This window comes from Aythya ferina (assembly GCF_964211825.1).
Source record: "Aythya ferina genome assembly, contig: HAP1_SCAFFOLD_37, whole genome shotgun sequence".
NCBI classification, from domain to species: domain Eukaryota; kingdom Metazoa; phylum Chordata; class Aves; order Anseriformes; family Anatidae; genus Aythya; species Aythya ferina.
In genome coordinates this window covers 1,276,336-1,300,664 of record NW_028181461.1, presented here as the reverse complement: position 1 = coordinate 1,300,664, position 24,329 = coordinate 1,276,336, and the positions used below count along the sequence as shown (strand labels likewise).

Here is a 24,329-nt window from a genome sequence, read left to right as displayed (position 1 = left end):
TAGCACTCAAAGGGTTGTGGTAAATGGCTCCACATCAGGTTGGCAGCCAGTCACCAGTGGGGTCCCTCAAGGCTTCGTTTTAGGGCCAGTTCAATTAAATGTTTGTATAAACAATTTGGATGTAGGACTAGAAGGTGTTTATAGCTAATTTGATTATGATACTAAACTGGGAGGAGCTGTTGACTCTGTTGAGGGTGAAAATGCCTTGCAGAGAGATCTGGACAGATTAGGGAGATGGGTGATCTCCAACTGCATGAAGTTTAAGAAGACCAAGTGCCGGGTCCTGCTGGTCACTAAAAAGAATAGATCAGCACCTGCCCCTCCACTCCCCCTCGTGAGGAAGCTGTAGACTACGATGGGGTCTCCCGTCAGCCTCTTCTTTCCCAGGCTGAACAGTCCAAGTGACCTCTTCCGCTCCTCATACATCTTCCCCTCTAGGCCCTTCACCATCTTTGTTGCCCTCCTCTGGACACTCTTCTATAGTTTCATGTCCTTTTTGTACTGTGGTGCCCAGAACTGCACACAGTACTCGAGGAGAGGCCACATCAGCGCAGAGTAGAGCAGGACAGTCACTTCCCTCAACCAACTAGCAAAGCCATGCTTGATGCACCCCAGGATACGGTTGGTTCTCCTGCCTGCCAGGGCACACTACTGGCTCATATTCAGCTTGCTGTCAACCACAACCCCCAGATCTCTCTCTGTGGGGCTGCTCTCCAGCGTCTCGTCCCCCAGTCTGTAAGCATAGCCAGGGTTGCCCCATCCCAGCTACAGGACTCAGCACTTTCTCTTTTAAAACTTCATGCAGTTGGTGATTGCCCAGCTCTCCAATCTATCTCTGCAAGGCTTTTCCACCTTCAATGGAGTCAACAACTCCTCCAAGTTTAGTATCATCAGCAAATTAGCTCAAAACACCTTCTAGTCCTACATCCACATTGTTTATAAAAATATTTGGGTAGACCCATGTGGAGCTAGCAGTTGGACTCAATGATCGTTATGTGTCCCTTTTAACTTGGGATATTCTATGATTCTATAGTAATATTCAGAGTTATGAATATAAATATACATAGCTATGGGCATATATATAGGAAAAAAAAATAATCCCTGATTAATTTCTGGCAATTTCCAAATGCCTCTTGAACACTGACAGGCATGGGGCATCAGTCAGGTCTCTAGGGAGCCAGTTCCACATTTAACCACCCTCACAGTACAAAATTTTTTCCTGATGTCCCATCTGAACGTCCTCTTGTGCAGCTTTGTGCCATTCCCATACCTTCTGTGGTCAGTTACCAAGGAGAAAAGATCATCACCTCTCTCACCACTTCCCCCACTCAGGAAGGTGTTGAGGACAATGAGGTCACCCCTCAGCCTTCTTTTCTCCAGACTAGACAACCCAAGTGTCTTCAGCCTCTTCTCATACCCTTTAACCAGCATTCCCCCTTTTCTATTGGTTTCCAGACCAACAAATCCCTGATCAGATAATCTCACTGGAAAAAATATTTTCTCTCTCTCCCGTGCTATCTTCAGTCAGTGTGATTGACCATGTCTTGTTCCCTCACTGCCTCCTTTATCAATTGTCAGTCAGGTTTGTGTCCTCAGATGTTTTGTGGTTTATCCCCAGCTGTTAGCGAAGCACAACGCAGCCACTGTCTTCCTGACTCTCCTTAACAGAACCGGGGGAGAAAAATAGGAGAAAGATAGGGATAGAATCTTTATCAGGGATTGTAGCTCTAGGAAAGGGGCAACATCTTTAAACTACAAGACAGTCCATTTACATTAAATCTAAAGAAGAAAATCTTCACTGGGAGGTTGGTGAGGGACTGGAACAGGTTGCCGAGAGACGTGTTGGATGCCCCCTCCCTGACAGTGTCCAGGGCCAGGATGGATGGGACCTTGAGCAACACTAGTAGGATTTGTTCCTGCCCATGGCAGGGGGGACTGGAACTTGATGGTCTTTGGGGTCCCTTTAACCCAAAGCATTGTATGTTTCTATGACTCTGTGGGCTGACAAGTGGTTTTGTAGCATATGTAGACAGAGAGATTTGAGTTTCTGTGGAAAAGTCGTGTCATCTCTTCCCCCACACACACTCCACAGCATCCCACCAATATCTCCAAGTGCTTGGAAGAGGTGGTATTCACCCTGCCTTTCACGTTGAGGGTGTCTGGCCACATAATGGGACAAGAATAGATGATTCTCCTGCCAACATCTTCTATGGAATTAGGAGCAAAGACAGCACTGGAAATAAGTCCCGATCAAAACTTTAGAGAAGTGATTGTATCCCAAAAGACTGCTTGAGTGTGATTCAAAGTTGATTTCCGTGGAGGCCCAGGGACTTGTCAAGAGCTCCCTGTGCTGATGAGCTGGAACAGGCTCCAGGGACCAAGGGCAGCTCCTGGCAAGCAGGCAGCACTACAGAGAGACAGCTCTGCCCAGGAGCAGCTCCTCTGCACAGCGCAGCAGGGCTGGGGGCACTGCCTGCAGGGGACAAGGGCAGTGAGAGAAGGGAGGGAGATGTTAAAGGCAGTGTGGAGGGGGGATGCTGAGAGCTCACTGCGGGAGAAATCTTCACAACCCTGAACAGGGTAAGTCTCTGGCTACAGGGCAATGCAGCTGTTGTTCCTGGTGCCATCTCCAGATTTGCTGGCAAATCCCACAGGCTATGGGAGCTTTCAGGAGGACTCAGGACTCAGGAGGAGTTTTTTTGGATAAGAGGAAAATGACAAATTCCAGAGCAGGGATTACCTTCCAAAGCTGTCAGAGGGACAAAACATGAGGTTTCCTTCTTGTGGGGCCAGCTGCAAGTTGTGCAGCCGGGCGTTTAGACGGGGTGTCCAGGGCTGTGGTGCAGAGCAGGGTCCCTGCTGTGCCCCAGGGGCTGTGTGCCGGGGCAGGGCCTCTGCTGCCTGCCAGGCTCAGCACTCAGCCTGCAGAGGAGCTGCCCAGGGAGCTGTGAGAAGCTGTGGGAGGAAGGAGGCCACCCAGAAGAGTAGGGGGGAGTCTGTCTGCTTCCCAGAGCCTGCTACCTGGGGCAGGTACCTGTCTCAGAGACCACCACCAGTCCCTGGTGGTCTTTATCATGTACCTACAGGGCAGTACTGACCCTTCCAGAGAGCAAAGTTGACTAGCCTGATCTCTTAGGCATTCTTAGGCAACCAAATCAAAAGCTCCAGGCAGAAGCATGTATTCTTCCCTGGAAAAGGCAGTGTGTCTTGTTGAGGATGTTTCAATGAGATATGGCTTAGGTTTTGCTCAGAAAACTCTATCTAACTTGCCTCTTTAAATTCCTCCTTAAATAGGCTGCTATGCCCAGAAGCAGCAAATGTCCAACAGCAACTTCCCCACTGAGTTCCTCCTCCTGCCATTTGCAGACACACGTGAGCTGCAGCTCCTGCACTTTGGGCTCTTCCTGGGCATCTACCTGGCTGCCCTCCTGGGCAACGGCCTCATCCTCACATCCATAGCCTGCGACCACCACCTCCACACCCCCATGTACTTCTTCCTCCTCAACCTCGCCCTCATCGACCTGGGATCCATCTCTACCACTGTTCCCAAAGCTATGGCCAATTCCCTGTGGGACATCAGGGCCATTTCCTTCTTCGGTTGTGCTACCCAGGTGTTTATGTTTGTCACATTTGTCACAGCAGAGTTTTCTGTTCTCAAAATCATGGCCTATGACCGCTACATTGCCATCTGCAAACCTCTGCATTACGGGACAATAATGGACAGCAGAGCTTGTGTCAACATGGCAGCAGTTGCCTGGGGCTGTACTTTTCTCTATGCTGTGCTGCACACTGCCAATATCTTTTCCCTTCCCCTCTGCCAAGGCAATGCTGTGGACCAGTTCTTCTGTGAAATTCCCCAGATCCTCAAGCTCTCCTGCACTGATGCCTATATCAAAGAGGCTAGGCTTATTGTGGTTAGTGCCTCTTTATTATTTGTGTGTTTTGTTTTCCTTGTGCTGTCCTATGTGCAGATCTTCAGGGTTGTGCTGAGGATCCCCTCACAGCAGGGCCGACATAAAGCTTTTTCCATGTGCCTCCCTCACCTGGCCGTAGTCTCCCTTTTCACCAGCACTGCCATATTTGCCTACCTGAAGCCTCCCTCTATGTCCTCCTCCTCCCTGAATCTTTTGCTGGCAGTTCTGTATTCGGTGGTGAGTGCAACAGTGAACCCCCTCATCTACAGCATGAGGAACCAGGAGCTGAAAGATGCGGTGTGGAAAGTGATGAATGAGTGTTTTTCAGAAGGAATAAACTGCCTGTCTTAGAATCATAGAAACATAGAACTGCCTGGTTTAGAAGAGACCTCAAAGATCATCTAGTTCCAACCCCCCCACCCTGGGATAGTATGTCACCCACTAGATCAAGTTTGCCAGGGCCCCATCCACCCAGGCCTTGTAGACCTCCAAGGATGGGGCATCCAGAAGTTCTGTGGGCAACCTATTACAGTGCCTCACCGCCCTCTGAGTGAAGAATTTCCTTCTAACCTCTAATCAAAATCTCTGCTCTTTTAGTTTAAAACCATTCCCCCTTGTCCTGTCATTATTTGATTGAGCAAAGAGTTGTTCTCCATCTTTTCTTATGCCCCCTTTAATTACTGAGAAGACGCAATCATCACAGACAGCCCCTCGTAACCACCGTTCCCTGCACTGGGCTTTTGCTCCAGCTCAGACAGGTGGTTTGTAGGCAATGAATTCACCCTAAAGCCTTCTCTTCTGCAGGCTAAACCAACCCAACTCTCTCAGCCTTCCTTCATAGGAGGGGTGCTCCAGCTCCTTGATCATCTTTGTGGCCCTCCTCTGGACCTGTTTTAACAGATCAACATCCTTCTTGTGCTGGGGCACCAAACCTGGATTCAGTACTCCAAGTGGGGCCTCACAATAGCAGAGTAGAGGGGAACAATCACCTCCCTCGACCTTCTAGCCACTCATCCTTTGACGAATCCCGGGATGCAGTTGGCCTTCTGGGATGCAAGCTCGCACTGATGGCTCATGTTGAACAGTTCATGTCCACGAGAACAAGAATCTTCTCTGCAGGGCTGCTCTCAATGCGTTCTTCTTCCAGTCTGTCCTCATTTCCAATTGCCCTGAGACAGGTGTAACACCTTGCACTTGGACTTGCTGAACATCTTCAGTTTCTCATGGACCCACTTCACAAGCTAGTTCAGATCCCTTTGGATGGCATCCCTCCCTTCTATTGCATCAACTGCACCACTGAGTTTAGTGTCACCTGCAAACTTGCAGAGGATGCACTCGAACCCACTGTCTAGTTCTTTTTCTGCATATCATTCATAATGTAACTCATTAAAGGCCCAGATGCAGGTTTGTTTGTTTTTTTATTTTGTTTGAGTGTATATTTTTCTTTATATTGCTTGTGAAATTATTGTCCACAAAGAAATGTCTTTGTTCATATTCTTTCATTTAAGTATCTACATGTCCCATGTGACTCCTGGACTTGGTGTAAACAAGGAGGCAGGCTCTCTGTGTATTTAAATAAAAAAAACGACCCTGCAGTGATATGCTTGCCCACGATCCTCCCTCAGAGACCTGCAGTGAAGCTGCAGGGGCACTTGGCTGTGTGCAGGGGTGGAGGGAAGAAGTGTCCTGGTACAGCAGCACTGCCAAGGAGCCCCAGAGCTTCTTCTTTCCCAAGCTGCTCTCCCTTTCACCTCGTACTCTCCTACAGAGCCCTTGTGTTGCTGCGAGGACTCATTGCTCTTGTCTCTTGCTCACCGTGCTGCTCCGGGGCAGTTCTGCGTGCACAGGCAGGGACAGGCCAGGGGCACTTCTCTAACACAGCTGGCTCTGTACCAGCATCTGCAGCATAGAAGGATCTGCTGAGGGCAGTGCCTGAAGGCTCAGATATTCTCCCAAAGCTACTCCCGCGGATATTGCAAAGTAAAGATAACTTTTTGAAGTATAGATATAGTGCTAAATCTGGGTGGGAACAGGCAAAGGAGAGCTCTGCAACTGCAGGGAACACAGCAGGTACAGGGAAAGCAGTCTGCTGCATTGTCATACCTCAGCTGACATTTTGTAGACTGAATACAGTGAATCACCCCAAAACATCTAATGACATTGGAAATAAGTTGGATGCAATGATCCTTGTGGGTCTCTTCCATCTTGGCTATTCCGTGAGTCTCTGACTCTGAAGGAGGCCAGCTGTCTGTGCGCACCCTCCATGGCCAAAGAACCACTTGTGTGGGAGGCAGTCAGTACCAGTGCCCCCCACCAGCTGGTTCTGTCTTCCCAGCTTGACCAGCACGGCCCTGCAGAGTGCCCCCACAGCCCCATGCACCACAGCCCCCTCGCTCTACAGAGCAGCACCATCAGCTGGGGGGCTATGGGCAGCATGGGCAGGGGCTGCAGGAATGGCTGCTCAGGCCAGCCCAGACGTGCTGGCCTGGGACAAGACTGTGTGGGGCATGGGATGTCCTGGGAGCAGAGCAGGGCTCTGTGTGTGTGCAGTGGTGGTGCCTGAGGAGCCCCAGGGCCAGCAGTGTGGTGCTGTTCTGGGGAATAAGGCTGGCCTGGGTGGTTGCAGGCTTCCCTGGTGAGTAGTGTATGGGGGTATCTCCTGCAGATGGCAGCAGCAGGGGCACTGCACTGACCCCCCACTTCTCCATTTGCTGCTTTGTTGCCATCCCAGCCTAGGCTGCTCTGCTGGGCCAGGCTGGGCTGGGTTTAGCTGGGGAGACTAGAGGCAGGTGTGGAGAGCTGGGGAGGGTCTGCGATGTGCTGGCCTCCTAGGAGACACTGGGAGGACCAACAGGGTGGACACTGCCACTGTCCATTTCCACGTGCCTCCCTCACCTGGCTCTGGTCCCCCTGTTTGTGAGCACTGGCTCGTTTGCCTACCTGAAGTTCCCTTCTTTCTCCACCCCATCCACGGACCTGCTGGTGGCAGTTCTATACTCATCCCTGAATCTTTTGCTGGTGGTTCAGTACTCAGTGGTGCCTCCAGCAGTGACCTCCCTCATCTACTTCATAAGGAACCAGGAGCTCAGGGATGCAGTGAGGAAACTCTTTGAATACATGCTTCAAGCAAGTCTTTGCAGACATTCTTCTTCTACATTAATCATGTGCCTACAATCGTTTCAGGACACTGATGTTTTCTGAAATAAACTGTTAGGACAATTGTCTTTAATTTTATTTATTTATTAATACTGTCTAAAGCTGGTGAATTTGACTTTTATTCTTAGTGTCTCCTATGTTTTTTATTTTTTAAGTTTTGACCCAATGCTCTAATGTACTTATAGAACTGGGCTTCTTGTGCAGATAATGACAATAAAGAAGAGAGCAGAATTTTACTGGTCTCATGTCCCATCTCCTCCCATCTCTTCTGCACCTGGGGGAGCAGCCCCAGCATGCACGAAGAGCTCAGACCGAGAGCCCAGCTGCCACATGGAGGAGCAGTCCCAGTGGCCTTTGGGGCTGTCCCTCACTGCCCACTGGGCTCTGCCTCTCTGCTGCCTGCAGGTCGGGGCTTCTGCTTCCCTGGAGTCATGGCCATGGCCAGCAGCAGGAAATGGCTGTTTCCCTGCTGCTCTCTTTTGGCTTCCACTTTGTTCTCTTGTTTCTTTGCATTTCTCTTAGCCCTCAGATCTCGTGTACTTTGGTGACAGTCCTGATGCCTCCACAGTGGCATCTCTGCCACATCTCTGCACTCATCTTCCAAAGATAGTGTCAGAAATACAAGCCAGGACACTTTCCCTGGACAGGCCTGTTACTTTTCTGGGCTTCACCGTGGATCAGAGTCCCCTAGAGATCACTGAAAGACTGTGAGATGTCTTCTTGGTTGCACATAGCCTAGCAAATAGTAGCTGGCCTTTTACTAGCCTGGGAGTGTCCCAAAGGTGCTGGGACTGATGGCAAATGGTATCCTGGAGGGGAATCTGGAGCTGCCCTGTGCCTGGGCCAGGTCTCTTGTGCTGGCCTGGGGACTGGGGCTGGACCTGTGGGACACAGGCACTCTGTGCTGGGGATCTCCCAGGCAAGAGACCAGGAGTCCTACAGCTTCATGGACCTCCATTTCCAGAGCCATGGCTGGCCCCAAAGGATCTACATCCTTCAGGTGAATTTTCAGGATCTATATTCATCATAGGAGAAGAAATATTGATGTTCACCTGTACTAGCATTGTCATCGCTTTCTCCATCATGGTGTACACCCTCATCTTCCAGGTACTTCCACCCATCTTGAATAAACAATCCCTGTTGAATGTCCCCTTTCCAGATGCCTGTCTAGACCTATGCACTTCCCATGGTTCTCCTGCTTTGTCCTCCCCTTACTCTTTGATCATTCAGACTGCTCTCACTGACCCAGTTGCTGCTTTGAGCTTCACTGAGTTCAAGCTTGACCATCAATTAGCAGTCTGCCTAATGGTTTCTGTAGCAAGCTCCTCATCATTTATCATTGAATTAAGATCATATGGAATCATACTAATCTGAATACCTATAAATCTGACTGGAGACATATAAGATGAGGTGCTTGCTTTGCTGTTTGGAAAATTGCTGCATGTTTTCTTGTTGTTTGTTTTAAAATAAGGAAAAACCCTTCTGTGTGTAGACAGGTCTCTAAGGAAAGCAGGTGGGAGCTGGTGCAAAGGGGCTCTAACATCCAGCTGCAGACTTCAGTGCAGAAGTGTGGTGTAAGAAAAAGTGATACAAGCACCAGGTGGCCAATGAAAGAAGTGTCAGGGTTGGGGTGGTGAGGAGCAAGGTTGTCCATGCACTGTCAGGCCTCAAGACTCTGCTTTTCCTCCCTATGGACGTCTCCATAGGGAAAGCCCTGGGTTAATATCAATTGAAAAAAGATGCTCAATACTGAAATGCAACAATATTCATCCTTCCAAATGAGAAAAGATTTGTATTAAGTGCTTTTTGAAATCTTCCTCCTCAACTACACTATGAAAGCTCCCCAATTAGTTGTCCAAGTCTTGAAGACTTGAATAAAACTATGGAAGACATATGGTTCCTTAGGTGTTTCTGCCTTTTAATGAGTTCCATGGTGGATTTTGGTGCTCAGTCTGTGAACATCAGGTACTGAGAGGAGAATGATGCAACTACTTGAGAACATAAAGTCAGAAGGAAAAGTTGAAATGACTTGGAGTATTAATGGGCCCCACTGAGGGCTGTTACCAGGAGATTCTCCTCAGGGACTTGTTAGGACAGATAATTGGAGGCCATGATTACAGATAGGCAAAGCACTGTGCTGAGAAAAGTCTGGGTTTGTTGTGCTGAAGTAAAAGGGCCAGGTTGTGATTCCAGCCACTAGAAGGGAATGTCCTGCACTCCCGTGTCTGGCTCTGGGCTCTTTCTGGGGGTTTGTGGGATGTGGTGGGCAGTGTGATGCCATAAGAAGAACAGTGGTATGACACCTCCCTGCCTCTGCACAGGGTCTCAAGAAAGCAATGAGCCCCCTTGCAATGACTGTATTTCATCTCCTCATAAGCTCTATCCAAAGGGACAAAAATGTCAGGGCTGCTGGTGCCTTCTCTTCTTGCCAGTGCCCACCACTTTGTCCTCTCCAGACTTTCCTATGTTGCCCCACACTTTGCCCTATTTCCTTCAAATCTGCAGACACCCATCTCTGTTAACCACCTTGCTCTCATCCTAGCATTTCCGTGGTTTCACCAGTGTCTCATTAACCCTCACCAGCTGTTCCTTGAAAAACAAAGCTGTTCAAAGTGTCTGATCAAAGACACTCTTTGGGTGACCTCTAGCACCACAGCACAACTCTTTGAGGGACATTTTGTCTTCTTCATAGCCAATACCAACCTTCCAAGGTGCATTTTCTGGCAGGTTTTTCTCTCCTGCTCTTTCCTACTAATAAAGAAAATTCCATCAGGGTGGAAACCACTCCTAAAGTAGGCATCCCAACCCATTGGCCTTCTTGTGGCCTGTCAGCCAACCAGACAGAAGTTACCTCACCAGCATCTTCTAAGCTATGGTCCAGCTGCTGGCCTTGCAGCTTCTTGTTTAGACACACCCAAGCCTTGTGCCTGCCGCTGTCCAGTTGTGTACTCAAACAGAAGGTACAGGACAACCCACATTCAGGCCTTCTTTCTGTCTGGGTCCTCCTGGGTATGTGGGCAGAGTGGATCCCATAGTAATACGCAAACCAGGTGCCTTCTGCTGACCTACCAGGACCATTGGCAGATGTCAGCTGAAAAGTACAGATCCCAGGTAGAAGTGTGACCTGTCAGCTACTTCAGACAGAAGTGACCTCACAGTCCCTTTCCGTGACATGTTCTTGTTGCTGCCCTATCAACTGCAGAGACAGAAGTGACTTCACAGTCACTGCCACAGGCCAGTTCCTCCTGCTGGTTCAGGAGATCCTGAGGCAGAACTGAGCTCATCAGAGCATTCCCACCCATCTCCTCCTTGTGGCCTACAAGCTGATCAAATCCATGGCCCCTCACATTCATTTTGAATGCCATGTGACTGCACAGCAATCTCATGGTTCCTGACCTGCCCCAAGAGAACAAGAACCTAAACTTAAGGGTTAGGAAAAGGGTTAAAGTTGAGAAGGTTAATGCACAGGAAGACAGGCTTTGGATGATAGTTGTTCATGTTATGGCATTAGAGACTATGGCGAACCTTTCTGGGTGAGAGATCAAGCAGATGTTTAGTGGGAGGGTTTGGTGTTTTGCTTGTGGTGTCAGGTCTGTGGTTAGGGTATGGGCAAGCTCTTTGTTTGAAGGTTTTATTTAGGTCTGCAAGAATACCAGGGTTAAATAGAGCATTTTAATGGTATTGTTAAGGGCAGGGATGAGGGTGAGCAAGAGAGGAAAGGGGTTATGGACTAATTTTGGCTTCAGGGGATATTGTGGTCAAAAATTAGAGCGGTGGATTCCTGTCAGGGTGTGCAGTGGCATTTAGATTTAAATATTAATGTAAGAGGTTAAAATAGGGTAAGGGCCTCACATGACTATTTTGTCAGCTTTAAGGTGGATTCGACTTTACGTGAATATACTTACCTCTCCAAAATTGTTAGCTTCTGCTATCCAAGCTCTTCTTTCCTCCCCCAAATCTCACATCTCTCCTGGCCAGGCTCCTCCTGCCTTCCCTGTAAAGAAGTTTTTGCCAATATCCAACCTATACCTCTGGCACAACTTTAGCCTATTCCCCCTTGTCCTATAAAAGGGCACATGGGAGAATAGACCAATGCTCACCTTGCTACAGCCTCCTTTAAAGTACGTATAGAGGGAGATATGGTCGCCCCTGAGCCTCCTCTTCTGCAGACTGAACAAGCCCAGCTCCCTCAGTAGATCCTCGTAGGACTTGTTCTCCAGACCCCTCACCAGCTTCGTCGACCTTCTCTGGACTCCTTCGAGCACCTCCATGTCCTTCTTGTAGTGAGGGGCCCAAAACTGAACACAGTACTTGAGGTGCGGCCTCAACAGAGCTGAGTACAAGCCAGGATGCCGTTGGCCTTCTTGGCCACCTGAGCACACTGATGGCTCATATTCAACCGACTATCCACCAATACTCCCAGGTCCTTCTCTGCCAGGCAGCTTTCTAACCACTCATCTCCCAGCCTGTAGCTCTGCTTGGGGTTATTGTGCCCCAGGTGCAGGACCCGGCACATGGCCTTGTTGAACATCATACAGTTGGCCTTAGCCCATGCGTCCAGCCTATCCAGATACTCCTGCAGAGCCTTCCAAGTGCTGCATGATGACACTCAAGATAACCTGTTCCATGAGTTTCCCTGGTACTGAAGTCAAACTAACAGGCCCATCGTTTCCTGGGTCCACCCTCCAACCCTCATTGTAGATGGGTGTCACATTTGCTAGCCACCAGTTGACAGGGACCTTCCCGGGTAGCCAGGACTGTTGATAAATGATGGAAAGTGTCTTGGTCAGCTCTTCCACCAGTTCTCTGAGCATCCTCATGTGGATCCCATCTAACCCCACTGAATTGTGTACATCTAAGTGCTGTAGCAGGTCTCCAACCATGTCTTCATGGATTATGAAGGCCACATTCTGCTCCCCATCCCCTTCCACCAGATCAGGGGGATGGGTACCTGGAGAACAACTGGTCTTGCCACTAAAGTCTGAGGCAAAGAAGGCATTAAGCACCTCCGCCTTTTCCTCATCTCTTGTAACTAAGTTTCCCCCCACATCCAGTAAAGGATGGAGATTCTCCTTAGTCCTCCTTTTTGTGTTGATGTATTTATAAAAACATTTTCTGTTATCTTTAACGGCAGTAGCCAGATTGAGCTCCAGATGAGCTTTGGCCTTTCTAATTTTTTTCCTGCACATCCTCATAAGATCCTTATAGTCCTCCTGAGTGGCCTGCCCTCTTTTCCAAAGGTCATAAGCCCTTTTTTTCTTCCTAAGCTCTAGCCACAACTCTCTGTTCAGCTCTCTGTTCTTCCATACTGACTGGACTTTGGGCATGTGGGGATGGACAGTCTGGTCCTGAGCCTTGAAGATTTCCTTCTTGAAGAGTGCTCTGCCTTTCTGGACCCCTCTGCCCTTCAGACCTGCCACCCAAGGGACTCTGCCAACCAGTGTCCTGACCAGCTCAAAGTCTGCTTGTAGAACGCCTCATCTGTCTCCTCATCCTGATTTGGCGGTCAATAAGATATCCCCACCACGATGCCTGCCTTGTTGGCCTTCCCTCTGACCCTGACCCATAGGGACTCAACAATATCATTCCGAGATTGAAGTTCTGCAACATCAAAACACTCCCTAATATAGAGACCCACACCACCACCCCTTCTGTTCTGTCTGTCTTTTCTGAAGAGCCCATAACCATTCATTTAGAGACAGATGAGGAGTTCTACAGGTAGCTGACAGAAGTTGCAAAATCTTCAGCGCTTGTACTCGTGGGGGACTTCAACTTCCCTGACATATCCTGGAAGCACAACACAGCCCTGAGAAAGCAGTCTAGGAGGTTTCTGGAGAGCATGGAAGATAGTTTCCTGATGCAGCTGGTTAGTGAACCTACCAGGGGTGGTGCCCCGCTAGACCTTCTCTTCACAAACAGAGAAGGACTTGTGGAGGATGTGATTGTCGGGAGCTGTCTTGGGCAGAGTGACCACGAAATGGTGGAGTTCACTATTCTTGGTGAGGCCAGGAAGGGGACCAGTAAAACTGCTGTATTGGACTTTCCGAGGGCTGACTTTGAGCTGCTCAGGACACTAGTTGGTGGAGTCCCTTGGGAGGCGGATCTGAAGGGCAGGGGGGTCCAGGAAGGCTGGGCACTCTTCAAGAAGGAAATCTTAATGGTGCAGGAACGGTCTGTCCCCACATGCCCAAAGACGAGCTGGCGGGGAAGAAGACCAGCCTGGCTCAACAGAGAATTGTGGCTTGATCATAGGAGAAAAAAGAGGGTTTATAATCTTTGGAAAAGTGGGCAGGCCACTAGGGAGGACTATAAGGATGTTGCGAGGCTGTGCAGGGACAAAATTAGGAAAGCCAAAGCTCATCTGGAGCTCAATCTGGCTACTGCCGTTAAAGATAACAAAAAATGTTTTTATAAATACATCAACACAAAAAGGAGGACTAAGGAGAATCTCCATCCTTTACTGGATGTGGGGGGAAACTTAGTTACAAGAGATGAGGAAAAGGCGGAGGTGCTCAATGCCTTCTTTGCCTCAGTCTTTAGCAGCAATACCGGTTGTTCTCTGGATACCCAGTACCCTGATCTGGTGGAAGGGGATGGGGAGCAGAATGTGGCCTTCACTATCCACGAAGAACTGGTTGGTGACCTGCTACGGCACTTGGATGTGCACAAGTCGATGGGGCCGGAAGGGATCCACCCAAGGGTACTGAGAGAACTGGCAGAGGAGCTGGCCAAGCCCCTATCCATCATTTATCAGCAATCCTGGCTACCAGAAGGGCCGGAGGGCAGACCCGGGAAACTACAGGCCTGTCAGTGTGACCTCAGTGCCAGGGAAGCTCATGGAGCAGATTCTCTTGAGAGTCATCATGCAGCACTTGCAGGGGAAGCAGGCGATCAGGACCAGTCAGCATGGCTTTATGAAAGGCAGGTCCTGCTTGACGAACCTGATCTCCTTCTATGACAGAGTGACGCGCTGGGTGGACGAGGGAAAGGCTGTGGATGTGGTCTACCTTGACTTCAGCAAGGCTTTTGACACCGTCTCCCACAGCATTCTCCTCAAGAAACTGGCTGCTCTTGGCTTGGACTGGCGCATGCTTCGTTGGGTTAGAAACTGGCTGGATAGCCGGGCCCAAAGAGTTGTGATAAATGAAGTCAAGTCCAGTTGGAGGCCAGTCACTAGTGGCGTCCCCCAGGGCTCGGTGCTGGGGCCAGTCCTCTTTAATATCTTCATCGATGATCTGGACGAGGGCATTGAGTACACTTTCAGTAAGTTTGCAGACGACACCAAGTTTGGTGCCTGTGTTGATCTGCTTGAGTGCAGGAAGGCTCTGCAGGAGGATCTGGATAGGCTGCACCGATGGGCTGTGGTCAACTGCATGAAGTTCAACAAGGCCAAGTGCCGGGTCCTGCACCTGGGGCACAATAACCCCAAGCAGAGCTACAGGCTGGGAGATAAGTGGTTGGAAAGCTGCCAGGCACAGAAGGACCTGTGAGTATTGGTTGATAGTCGGCTGAATATGAGCCATCAGTGTGCTCAGGTGGCCAAAAAGCCCAACAGCATCCTGGCTTACATAAGAAGCAGTGTGGCCATCAGGTCTAGGGAAGTGATTGTCCCCCTGTACTCAGCTCTGTTGAGGCCGCACCTCGAGTACTGTGTTCAGTTTTGGGCCCCTCGCTACAAGAAGGACATGGAGGTGCTCGAAGGAGTCCAGAGAAGGGCAACGAAGCTGGTGAGGGGCCTGGAGATCAAGTCCTACGAGGAGCAGCTGAGGGAGCTGGGCTTGTTCAGCCTGGAGAAGAGGAGGCTCAGGGGTGACCTTATTGCTCTCTACAGATACCTTAAAGGAGGCTGTAGGGAGGTAGGAGTTGGCCTGTTCTCCCACGTGCCTGGTGACAGGATGAGGGGGAATGGGCTAAAGTTGAGCCAGGGGAGTTTTAGGTTAGATGTTAGGAAGAACTTCTTCACTGAAAGGGTTGTTAGACACTGGAACAGGCTGCCCAGGGAAGTGGTGGAGTCACCATCCCTGGAAGTCTTTAAAAGACGTTTAGATATAGAGCTTAGGGATATGGTTTAGTGGAGGACTTGTTAGTGTTAGGTCAGAGGTTGGACTCGATGATCTTGAGGTCTCTTCCAACCTAGAAATTCTGTGATTCTGTGATCATTTATCATTGAATTAAAATCATATGGAATAATACTAATCTTAATACCTATAATTTCTTATCAATCAGTATAAAATACTTAATTTACAGTCATGCTTTTGTGAGGATAAACCAGTGAGGTAAGCCTGACTGGAGACATACAAGATGAGGAGCTTGCTTTGCTGTTTGGAAAATTGCTGCATGTTTCCCTGTTGACTGTCTTAAAATAAGGAGAAACCCTTCTGTGTGCAGCCAGGTTTCTAAGGAAAGCAGGTGGGAGCTGGTGCAAAGGGGCTGTAACATCCAGCTGCAGACTTCAGTGCAGAAGTGTGGAGTAAAAAAAAGTGATGCAAGCACCAGGTGGCCAATGAAAGAAGTGTCAGGGTTGGGGTTGTGAGGAGCAAGGTTGTCCATGCACTGTCAGACCTCAAGAGTCTACTTTTCCTCTGTATGGATGTCTCCACAGGAGAAGTCCAGGATTAAGATCAATTGAAGAAAGATGCTCAAAACTGAAATGCAACAAAATTCACCCTTTAAAATGATAAAGGATTTGTATTAAGTGCTTTTTGAAATCTTCCTCCTTAACTATACCATGAAAGCTCTCCAATTAGCTGTTCAAGTCTTGAGGATATGAGTAACACTATGGAAGACATATGGTTCCTTAGGTGTTTCTGCCTTTTAATGAGTTCCATGGTGGATTTTGGTGCTCAGTCTGTGAACATCAGGTACTGAGAGGAGAATGATGCAACTACTTGAGAACATAAAGTCAGAAGGAAAAGTTGAAGTGACTTGGAGTATTAATGGGCCCCTCTGAGGGCTGTTACCAAGAGATTCTCCTCAGGGACTTGTTAGGGCAGATAACTGGGGGCCATGATTACAGATAGGCAAAGCACTGTGCTGAGAAAAGTCTGGGTTTGTTGTGCTGAAGTAAAAGGGCCAGGTTGTGATTCCAGCCACTAGAAGGGAATGTCCTGCACTCCCGTATCTGGCTCTGGGCTCTTTCTGGGGGTTTGTGGGATGTGGTGGGCAGTGTGATGCCATGAGAAGAGCAATGGTATGACACCTCCCTGCCTCTGCACAGGGTCTTAAGAAAGCAATGAGCCCCTTGCAATGACTGTATCTCATCTCCTCATAAGCTCTATCTAAGGGGACAAAAATGTCAGGGCTGCTGGTGCCTTCTCTTCTTGCCAGTGCCCAACTCTTTGTCCTCTCCAGACTTCCCTGTGCTGCCCCACACTTTGCCCTATTTCCCTGAAGGCTGCAGACACCCATCTCTGTTCACCACCTTGCTCTCATTCTGGCATTTCTCTGGTTTCACCAATGTCTCATCAACCCTCACCAGCTGTTTCTTCAAACACAAAGCCATGGGCTGATCAAAGACACCCTTTGGGTGACCTCTAGCACCACAGCACAACTCTTTGACAGACATTTTGTCTTCTTCATGGCCAGTGCCAACCTTCCAAGGTGCACTTTCTGGCAGGTTTTTCTCTCCTGCTCTTTCCTACTACCAAAGAAAGCTCCATCAGTGTGGAAACCACTCCTGAAGTAGGCATCGCAACCTGTCATCCTTCTTGCAGTCTGTCAACTAACCAGACAGCAGTCACCTCACCAGGATCTTCCAAGCCATGGTCCGGCTGCTGACCTTACAGACTTTTTTGCAGACACACCCAAGCCTTGTGCCTGCTGCTGTCCAGTCATGGACTCAAGCAGAAGTTACAGGACAACCCACATTCAGGCCTTCTTTCTGTCTGGGTCCTCCTGGGTATGTGGGCAGAGGGGATCCCACAGTCAGCATGCCAACCCAGTGCCTTCTGCTGACCTACCAGGACCATTGGCAGATGTCAGCTGAAAAGTACAGATCCCAGGTAGAAGTGTGACCTGTCAGCTACTTCAAACAGAAGTGACCTCACAGTCCCTTTCCGTGACATGTTCTTGTTGCTGCCCTATCAACTGCAGAGACAGAAGTGACTTCACAGTCACTGCCACAGGCCAGTTCCTCCTGCTATTTTGGGAGATCCTGAGGTAGAGCTGAGCTCATCAGAGCATTCCCACCCATCTCCTCCTTGTGGCCTACAAGCTGATCAAATCCATGGCCCTTCACATTCATCTTTGAATGCCATGTGACTACACAGGAATCTCATGGTTCCTGACCTGCCCCAAGAGAACAAGAACCTATGTTAAGGGTTAGGAAAAGGGTTAAAGTTGAGAAGGTTAATGCACAGGAAGACAGGCTTTGGATGATAGTTGTTCATGTATGGCATTAGGGACTATGGCAATCCTTTCTGGGTGAGAGATTAAGCAGACATTTAGTGGGAGGGTTTGGTGTTCTGCTTGTGGTGTCAGGTCTGTGGTTAGGGTATGGGCAAGTTGTTTGGTTGAGGGTTTTGTTTAGGTCTGCAAGAAGACTAGGGATAAATAGAGCATTTTAGTGGTATTGTTAAGGGCAGGGATGAGGGTGAGCAAGAGAGGAAAGGTAATGGAAAGGTGTTATGGACTAATTTTGGCTTCAGGGGATATTGTGGTCAAAAATTAGAGCGGTGGATTCCTGTCAGGGTGTGGAGTGGCATTTAGATTTAGGTATTAATGTAAGAGGTTAAAATAGGGTAAGGGCCTCACATGGCTGCTTCAAGTCAGCTTTATGGTGGGATCAACATTACCTGAATATTCTTACCTCTTCAAAACAGCTAGCTTCTGCTGTCCAAGCTCCTCTTTTCTCCCCCAAATCTTACATCTCTCCTGGCCAGGCTCCTCCTGCCTTCGTCGTAAAGAAGTGTTTACCAAAATCCAACCTAAACCTCCTCTGGAACAAGTTTAGCCTATTACCCCTTGTCCTATAAAAGTGCACGTGGGAGAATAAACTACTGCCCACCTCTCTACTGGAGGATGAGGGTTGGGATCCCTCAGGTGGATCCCATCCAGCCCTACTGACTTGAGTACATCTAAGTGCTGTAGCAGGTCTCCAACCATGGCGTCATGGAATATGAGGGCCACATTCTGCTCCCCATCCCTTCCACCAATCAGGGGGATGGGTACCCAGAGAACAACTGGTCTTGCCGCTAAAGACTGAGGCAAAGATGGTATTAAGCACCTCAGCCTTTTCTTCATCTCTTGTCACTAAGTTTCCTCCTGTATCCAGTAAAGGATGAAGATTCTCTTTAGTCCTCCTTTTTGTGTTTCTGTATGTATAAAAACATTTTGTTATCTTTAACAGCAGTAGCGAGAGTGAGCGCCAGATGAGCTTTGGCCTTTCTAATTTTGTCCCTGCACAGCCTCATGACATCCTTATAGTCTTCCTGAGTGGCCTACCCTCTTTTCCAAAGGTCCTAAACCCTCTTTTTCTTCCTAAGCTCTAGCCACAACTCTCTGTTCAGCCAGGCCAGTCTTCTTCCATGCTGGCTCATCTTTGGGCACGTGGGGATGGGAAGTCTGCTCCTGAGCCTTGAAGATTTCCTTCTTGAAGAGTGCTCAAACTTTCTGGACCCCTCTGCCTTTCAGAACTGCCTCCCAAGGCACTCTGCCAACCAGTGTCCTGACCAGCTCAAAGTCTGCTTGTAGAACGCCTCATCTGTCTCCTCATCCTGGATTGGCGGTCAATAAGATATCCCCACCACGATGCCTGCCTCGTTGGCCTTCCCGCTGACCCTAACCTATAGGTACCCAACAATATCATTCCCAGATTGAAGTTCTGCAACATCAAAACACTCCCTAATATAGAGACCCACACCACCACCCCTTCTGTTCTGTCTGTCCCTTCTGAAGAGCCCATAACCAGTCATTGCAGCACTCCGGTCATGGGAGTGGTCCCACCACGTTCCAGTGATGGCAACCAGGTCACAGCATGCCTTTTATTTCTTTTATTTCTTTTTTATTTATTTTATTTATTTATTTATTATTTTATTTTTATTTTATTTATTCATTGCTATTGAGCAATGGCTACATTTATATTATATTGTACATGCAATAATAAAATCTCTGTTTATGGCCCAGAAGAATTAGGCACTTCAAATGTCACTCAGATGTCACTCTGCCATCTCCAATATCACCTCGTGTCTGCCTCTGAACAGCTCCCTCTTGGTCTCTTTCTCCATTCAAAGTGCTGAGAGCTGAGACAAGCAGTTTACATGCTGCCTGGTTTGTGCCCACCTGAACCAAGGCAAGAGGAATCCCAACTCCAGTGGGATTCTGTGAGGCACGGGGAGGCAGCTAAGCCCCCTTCTAGCCTCTGAACTGCAAACAAAATATGAGATGCCTGGTTTGACTCAGCTGAAACTACGGGACAATAATGGACAGCAGAAATCGTGTGTACATGGCTGCAGCTGCCTGGGGCAGTGGCTTTCTCTATGCTGTGTTGCACACTGCCAATAGCTTTTCCTTCCCCCTCTGCCAAGGCAATGCCTTGGACCAGTTCTTCTGTGAAATTCCCCAGATCCTCAAGCTCTCCTGCTCAGTTGCCTACCTCAGAGAAGTTGGGCTTCTTGTGCCTAGTGTGTGTTGAGCGTTTGGGTGTTTTGTTTTCCTTGTGCTTTCTTACCTGCAGATCTTCAGGGCCATGCTGAGGATCCCCTCACAGCAGAGATGAAACAGAGCCTTTTCCACATGCCTCCCTCACCTTGCTGTTGCCTCCCTGTTTCTCAGCACTGCCTTTTTTGCCTACCTGAAACCCCCCTCTATGTCCTCCTCCTCCCTTAATCTTTTGCTGGCAGTTCTGTACTCGGTGGTGCCTCCAGCAGTGAACCCTCTCATCTACAGCATGAGGAATCAGGAGCTCAAGGATGTAGTATGGAAAGTGATGACTGGATGTTTTTCAGAAGGAATAAATTGCATATGGTCTTAATGTTAACTGTATACAGACCCAGAAATCTTTTTATTTTTTTTTTCTATTTTTTTCTTTTTTTACTTTGCTTTACTCCTCATAGTGTTTCCCACAAAGAAATATCATTGTTCATACCTTCCTACACTGTATGTACCTGTCTCACATGACTCCAAGTCTTTGTATAAATTGTGGGTCAGGCTTTCTTTGTATTTCAATAAAAGAAAGGACCATGCATTGACTTACTTGCCTGATACCCTTCCTTGTAGACCTGTGGTGGAGCTTCAGGGACACATGGCAGAGGTGGAGGGGAGAAGGGTCCTGCCACAGCAGCATTGCCAGGGTGTACCTGTGATTGTTCCCTATTCTTGGACAGCACCCACAGAGACAGTGAATTCACCTGCCTCTGTACACAGTAGGTGAGAGGGATGATGGAAGGCATCTTTCTGGAGGAAAGGGGGAGCTGTCAGGAGAGCCCAAGCGCTTGGCAGGGACAGCGTGTGCCAGGGAGTCAATAGCACGTGGAGCCCATAGAGCACGGGTATGTCCCAGGTGGAGCCACCCTGAGGTGCTAAATCTGGGTGGGAAAAGGAAAAGCAGAGCTCTGCTACTCCAGGGAACACTGCAGGCGTAGGGAAAGCTCTCTGTTGAATTGGTTGTTATACCTCAGATGAAATTTCATGGACTGAATACAGTGAATCACCCCAAAACATATCCTGACATTGGAAGTGAGCTGGACTCAATGATCCTTGTGGGTCCCTTCCAGCTCAGAATATTCCATGAGTCTCTGACTCTGAAGAAGGCCGGCTATCTGTGCCGGCTATCCATGGCCAAGGAACCACTTGTGTGGGAGGCAGTCAGTGTCAGTGCCCCCCACCAGCTGGCTCTGCCTTCCCAGCCTGACCAGCACGGCCCTACAGAGTGCCCCCACGGCTCCACACACCACAGCCCCCTTGCTCTGCAGAGCAGCACCACCAGCTGGGGGGCTGTGGGCAGCACGGGCAGAGGCTGCAGGAATGGCTGCTCAGGCCATCGTCTGCAAACTTACTGAGGGTACACTCAATCCCCTCATCTAGGTCATTAATAAAGGTATTAAACAAGATAGGCCCCAGTACCAACCCCTGGGCGATGCCACTTGTAAAGGGACACCAACTGGACTTAACTCCATTAACCACAACCCTCTGGGCATGGCCCTCCAGCCAGTTCTTCACCCAGAGAAGACTATACACAGCCATGAGAGATGACCCAAAGGGATTAAATAGATGCTCCAGTAGGTGTTCCAGCCCACCATCCCACTACCAAAAGCACCTCCCAGCCTGCAGCAGAGGAGCCTGCTGGGGAAGAGCTGGAGGGCTGTGGGGACCCACCAGCAGGAGCTGGTGCCAAGTCCTGCCCAAGGGTCCAAGACATCTCCCTGTTCAGCTCTTTTACCTGATCTTTCCCTGCCTGTGGGTGCTGGGAAGACATCCTTGGGCTTCATGGGGGCCCAAGGCAGCAGAAGGTGGGCACTGCAAGGGACTGTCTCATGGGGCTTCCCAGAGATCCACTTTGCATGGAAACTGCCTGTGGCTGGCAGGACAGAAATGTCTCTGTCAGTAGGAATAGTGTCCAGGGACCAGAGGCTCTGTCAGCCCCAAAGCCAGACCCCGATCCTGCTGGCTCTAAGATGTGTCCCTTCCCAGCCATTGCATCTTTGAGCTCCTCTCCACTCCATCAGCCTCAGGGAGACAGCCTGACACCTGGGCAGGGAAGCACTGGACCTGGGGCAAAGCCCCCAGAGGGTTTTAATATGAACAAATACCAACACACAGCATAAAAACAGGGGAATACCAAGAAGGCAAATACCCATGTGCGTCTGCTGACTGCTGGAAAAGGGAGACCAGACAATTCCCTGGCACTCACGGCTCTCCCAGTGGCACTGAGCTCTCCTCCCTCCCAGCTGCACCCAGCTGCTCAGCAGGGCTGGGCTCTGCTGGCCTGGGGCTCTGGAACTCTTGTGCACGGGGCTCTGGTGTCACATCCTGGGTGTCCTCATGGGGACATGCCAGAGACACCTCTTCAACATCGTCATAGCCCGTGCTCCCCAGGAAAGGTGACGAGGTGTCTCCCTCAGCTCCAGGGACCCCAGCACTTCTCCGGGAGCGCAGGCTTCCCCCTGTAAGCATCAAGGCAGGCTGTTGTGGTTGGGCCTGTGGGGTGCCCCTCAGAGTTGTTTATCAGCTTCCTCGTCTTTACCAGACTGAGACATTCAGCCCATTCTCCAGCCCCCACAAAATGTCCCAGGACAGGTTCTCCATGGATGGTCAGGCTTTCAATATGGCATGGATTCTCCTAGGCCTGGGGTTGGCACCTAGGAAGTGGCAGTGCTGCATTGCCCTCTCACCTGTGACTGCATGCCTCAGCCCATCTCCTTCCTCTGGTGTCCTGGGCACTTCCCAGTCCCCCTGCCCAGGGACAGGATCCTCCCCAGGGTCAGAAACCTCCCCAGCATCATCATAGCCATCTGCTGGGTAACCTCCGGGCAGGACAGGGACATCTGAAAGGAGAGGGAAGGTGGTGGCAGTGAGAAGAGATGTTCTGCAGAGCAGAGGATGGGAGGGTGTGTGGGGACACAGGGCTGACATGCTGCTGGTGTGAGGGTCACAGCAGAGCCTTCATGCTTCCAGCTCTGATGATAACACTCGGTGGCACTGCTGTCTGTCTGGTCTGTCTTATGAGAGGAGATATGGAGCCCTTCCTACCCCCCACCTCTTATCCCTGGGTGTGGCCCCAGACCATCCTCCTCCTCATGTGCCTGGGGTAGGGCTGCAGTTGGGTCAGGGACCCCTCTGAAAAGGAGGCTGCAGAGAGCTGCAGTGGGTGCTGTGGGATGAGCCCTGCTGCCCTGACTGGTGGTCAGCACTGCTGGGGATGGGCACCCACAGAGCTGGGGGTGCATGGGGAGGAGACCAGTTTCCATGGGACAAGGCACTTCCCAGAGAGGTTCCCAGAGCAGCCATGGGACAGCCCTTCACTTAGCACTTGGCTCTCAGTAAGGTGCAGGGACAAGCAGAGAGGGGCTGTCCCCTCTGGGATGGGCAGAGCTGGTGGGGAGGAAGCTCCTCTGTGGGGGCCAACACCTGGATGCTCTCCCACAGACCCATGGTCCAACCATTTCAGGGACCATGGGCAGGAGCTGCAGGGGATATCCCTGGTCTGGGGCAGGGAGAATGGACACAGCAGATGTGCCCCCGCAGGTTACCTGCACCCACCTGAGAGACTGAACCTCGCCTGCTTCTCCCACGCCAGGCTGTAAGCGATCTCCTCGTACACGGCCTCAGGGAAGGGCTCCCCAGCTCTCCCAGAGCCTGGGGACAGAGGCAGGGCTGGTCTGGGCATGGGCAGAGAGGCACAGGACCCCACTGGGCTCCCCCAGCCCCATTATCGGGGCCAGCACAGGGCTGTCCCCACAGCACAGCCCCACTGTGTTGTGTTGGCACTGCAGCCACATCCCCAGGGAGGGCAGCATCCCCATGGAGATGGTCTGGGGCACAGTCAGCCTTGCACCATCCCTTTGGAGACAGCCCTTGTGCCCCTTTGTTCCCAGGGTCATGTCCCAGTGCAGACCCTGCACCAGTTCCCTCATTTCTCCTCCCCACTTTTGCTGCTCCATCTCTGCCCCACACAGCAATAGCACAGCCTGTGCCCTGTTGGGGGGTGGCTGACACCACGGTGATGGATCCTGCTGCCCCATGCTCCTCCTGCCAGAGCTGCCCAGAGCACTGCCAGCAGTGCATCCTCCCCTTCTCACCCTGCCCAGATCTCACATTTCTCTTCTCACCCCAGAACGGATGCCTCAGGCTCTGGGCTCTCTCCACCCCTTGATGTTGGTGCCCCATGGTCTGTCAGTCAGTGGGGCAGCACATGGGGCAGGAGGCAGCACACAGCTCTGTTTCTGTGCCCCAGAACACCAACACCCCCAGCTGTGCCAGGAGGCATCTCCCCCCCAGGACCACTGGGGAAGGACCCACCTCTGCGCTGAGCCCTGGCGCATCGCACCTGCCCAGCCAGGAGGGCCAGGAGCAGGCAGAGGAGGGCCCCCAGGATGATGCAGAGGATGACAGGCACTGAGAGTGTCTCGCTGCTGGTGGTCGGACGGCCCCGTGGGGGATCTGCATGGGCTGGAACATGGCAATGGCAGCGTCAGACAGAGGCTGGGGGCAGGACATGCCACTCCTGACCACACAAGGCAGTGGAGGCTGGGGATGACAGGGCTGAGTGATGGGGCAGATTCCACCCTGCTGGGTCCACCACAGACTTCCACCAGCTCCCAC

The 24,329-nt window shown here is 50.4% G+C and overlaps 1 long non-coding RNA gene across 1 annotated transcript; it reads right to left on the bottom strand.

Moving 5' to 3' along the window:
- Positions 1–21,761: 21,761 nt before the first annotated feature.
- LOC311428297 lies at positions 21,762–23,365 on the bottom strand. The gene is made up of 3 exons (XR_014687634.1): positions 23,268–23,365; positions 22,400–22,552; positions 21,762–22,171 (listed from the first exon to the last, which is right to left on the bottom strand). It is a non-coding gene; the product is annotated as an uncharacterized lncRNA (long non-coding RNA).
- Positions 23,366–24,329: the final 964 nt, after the last annotated feature.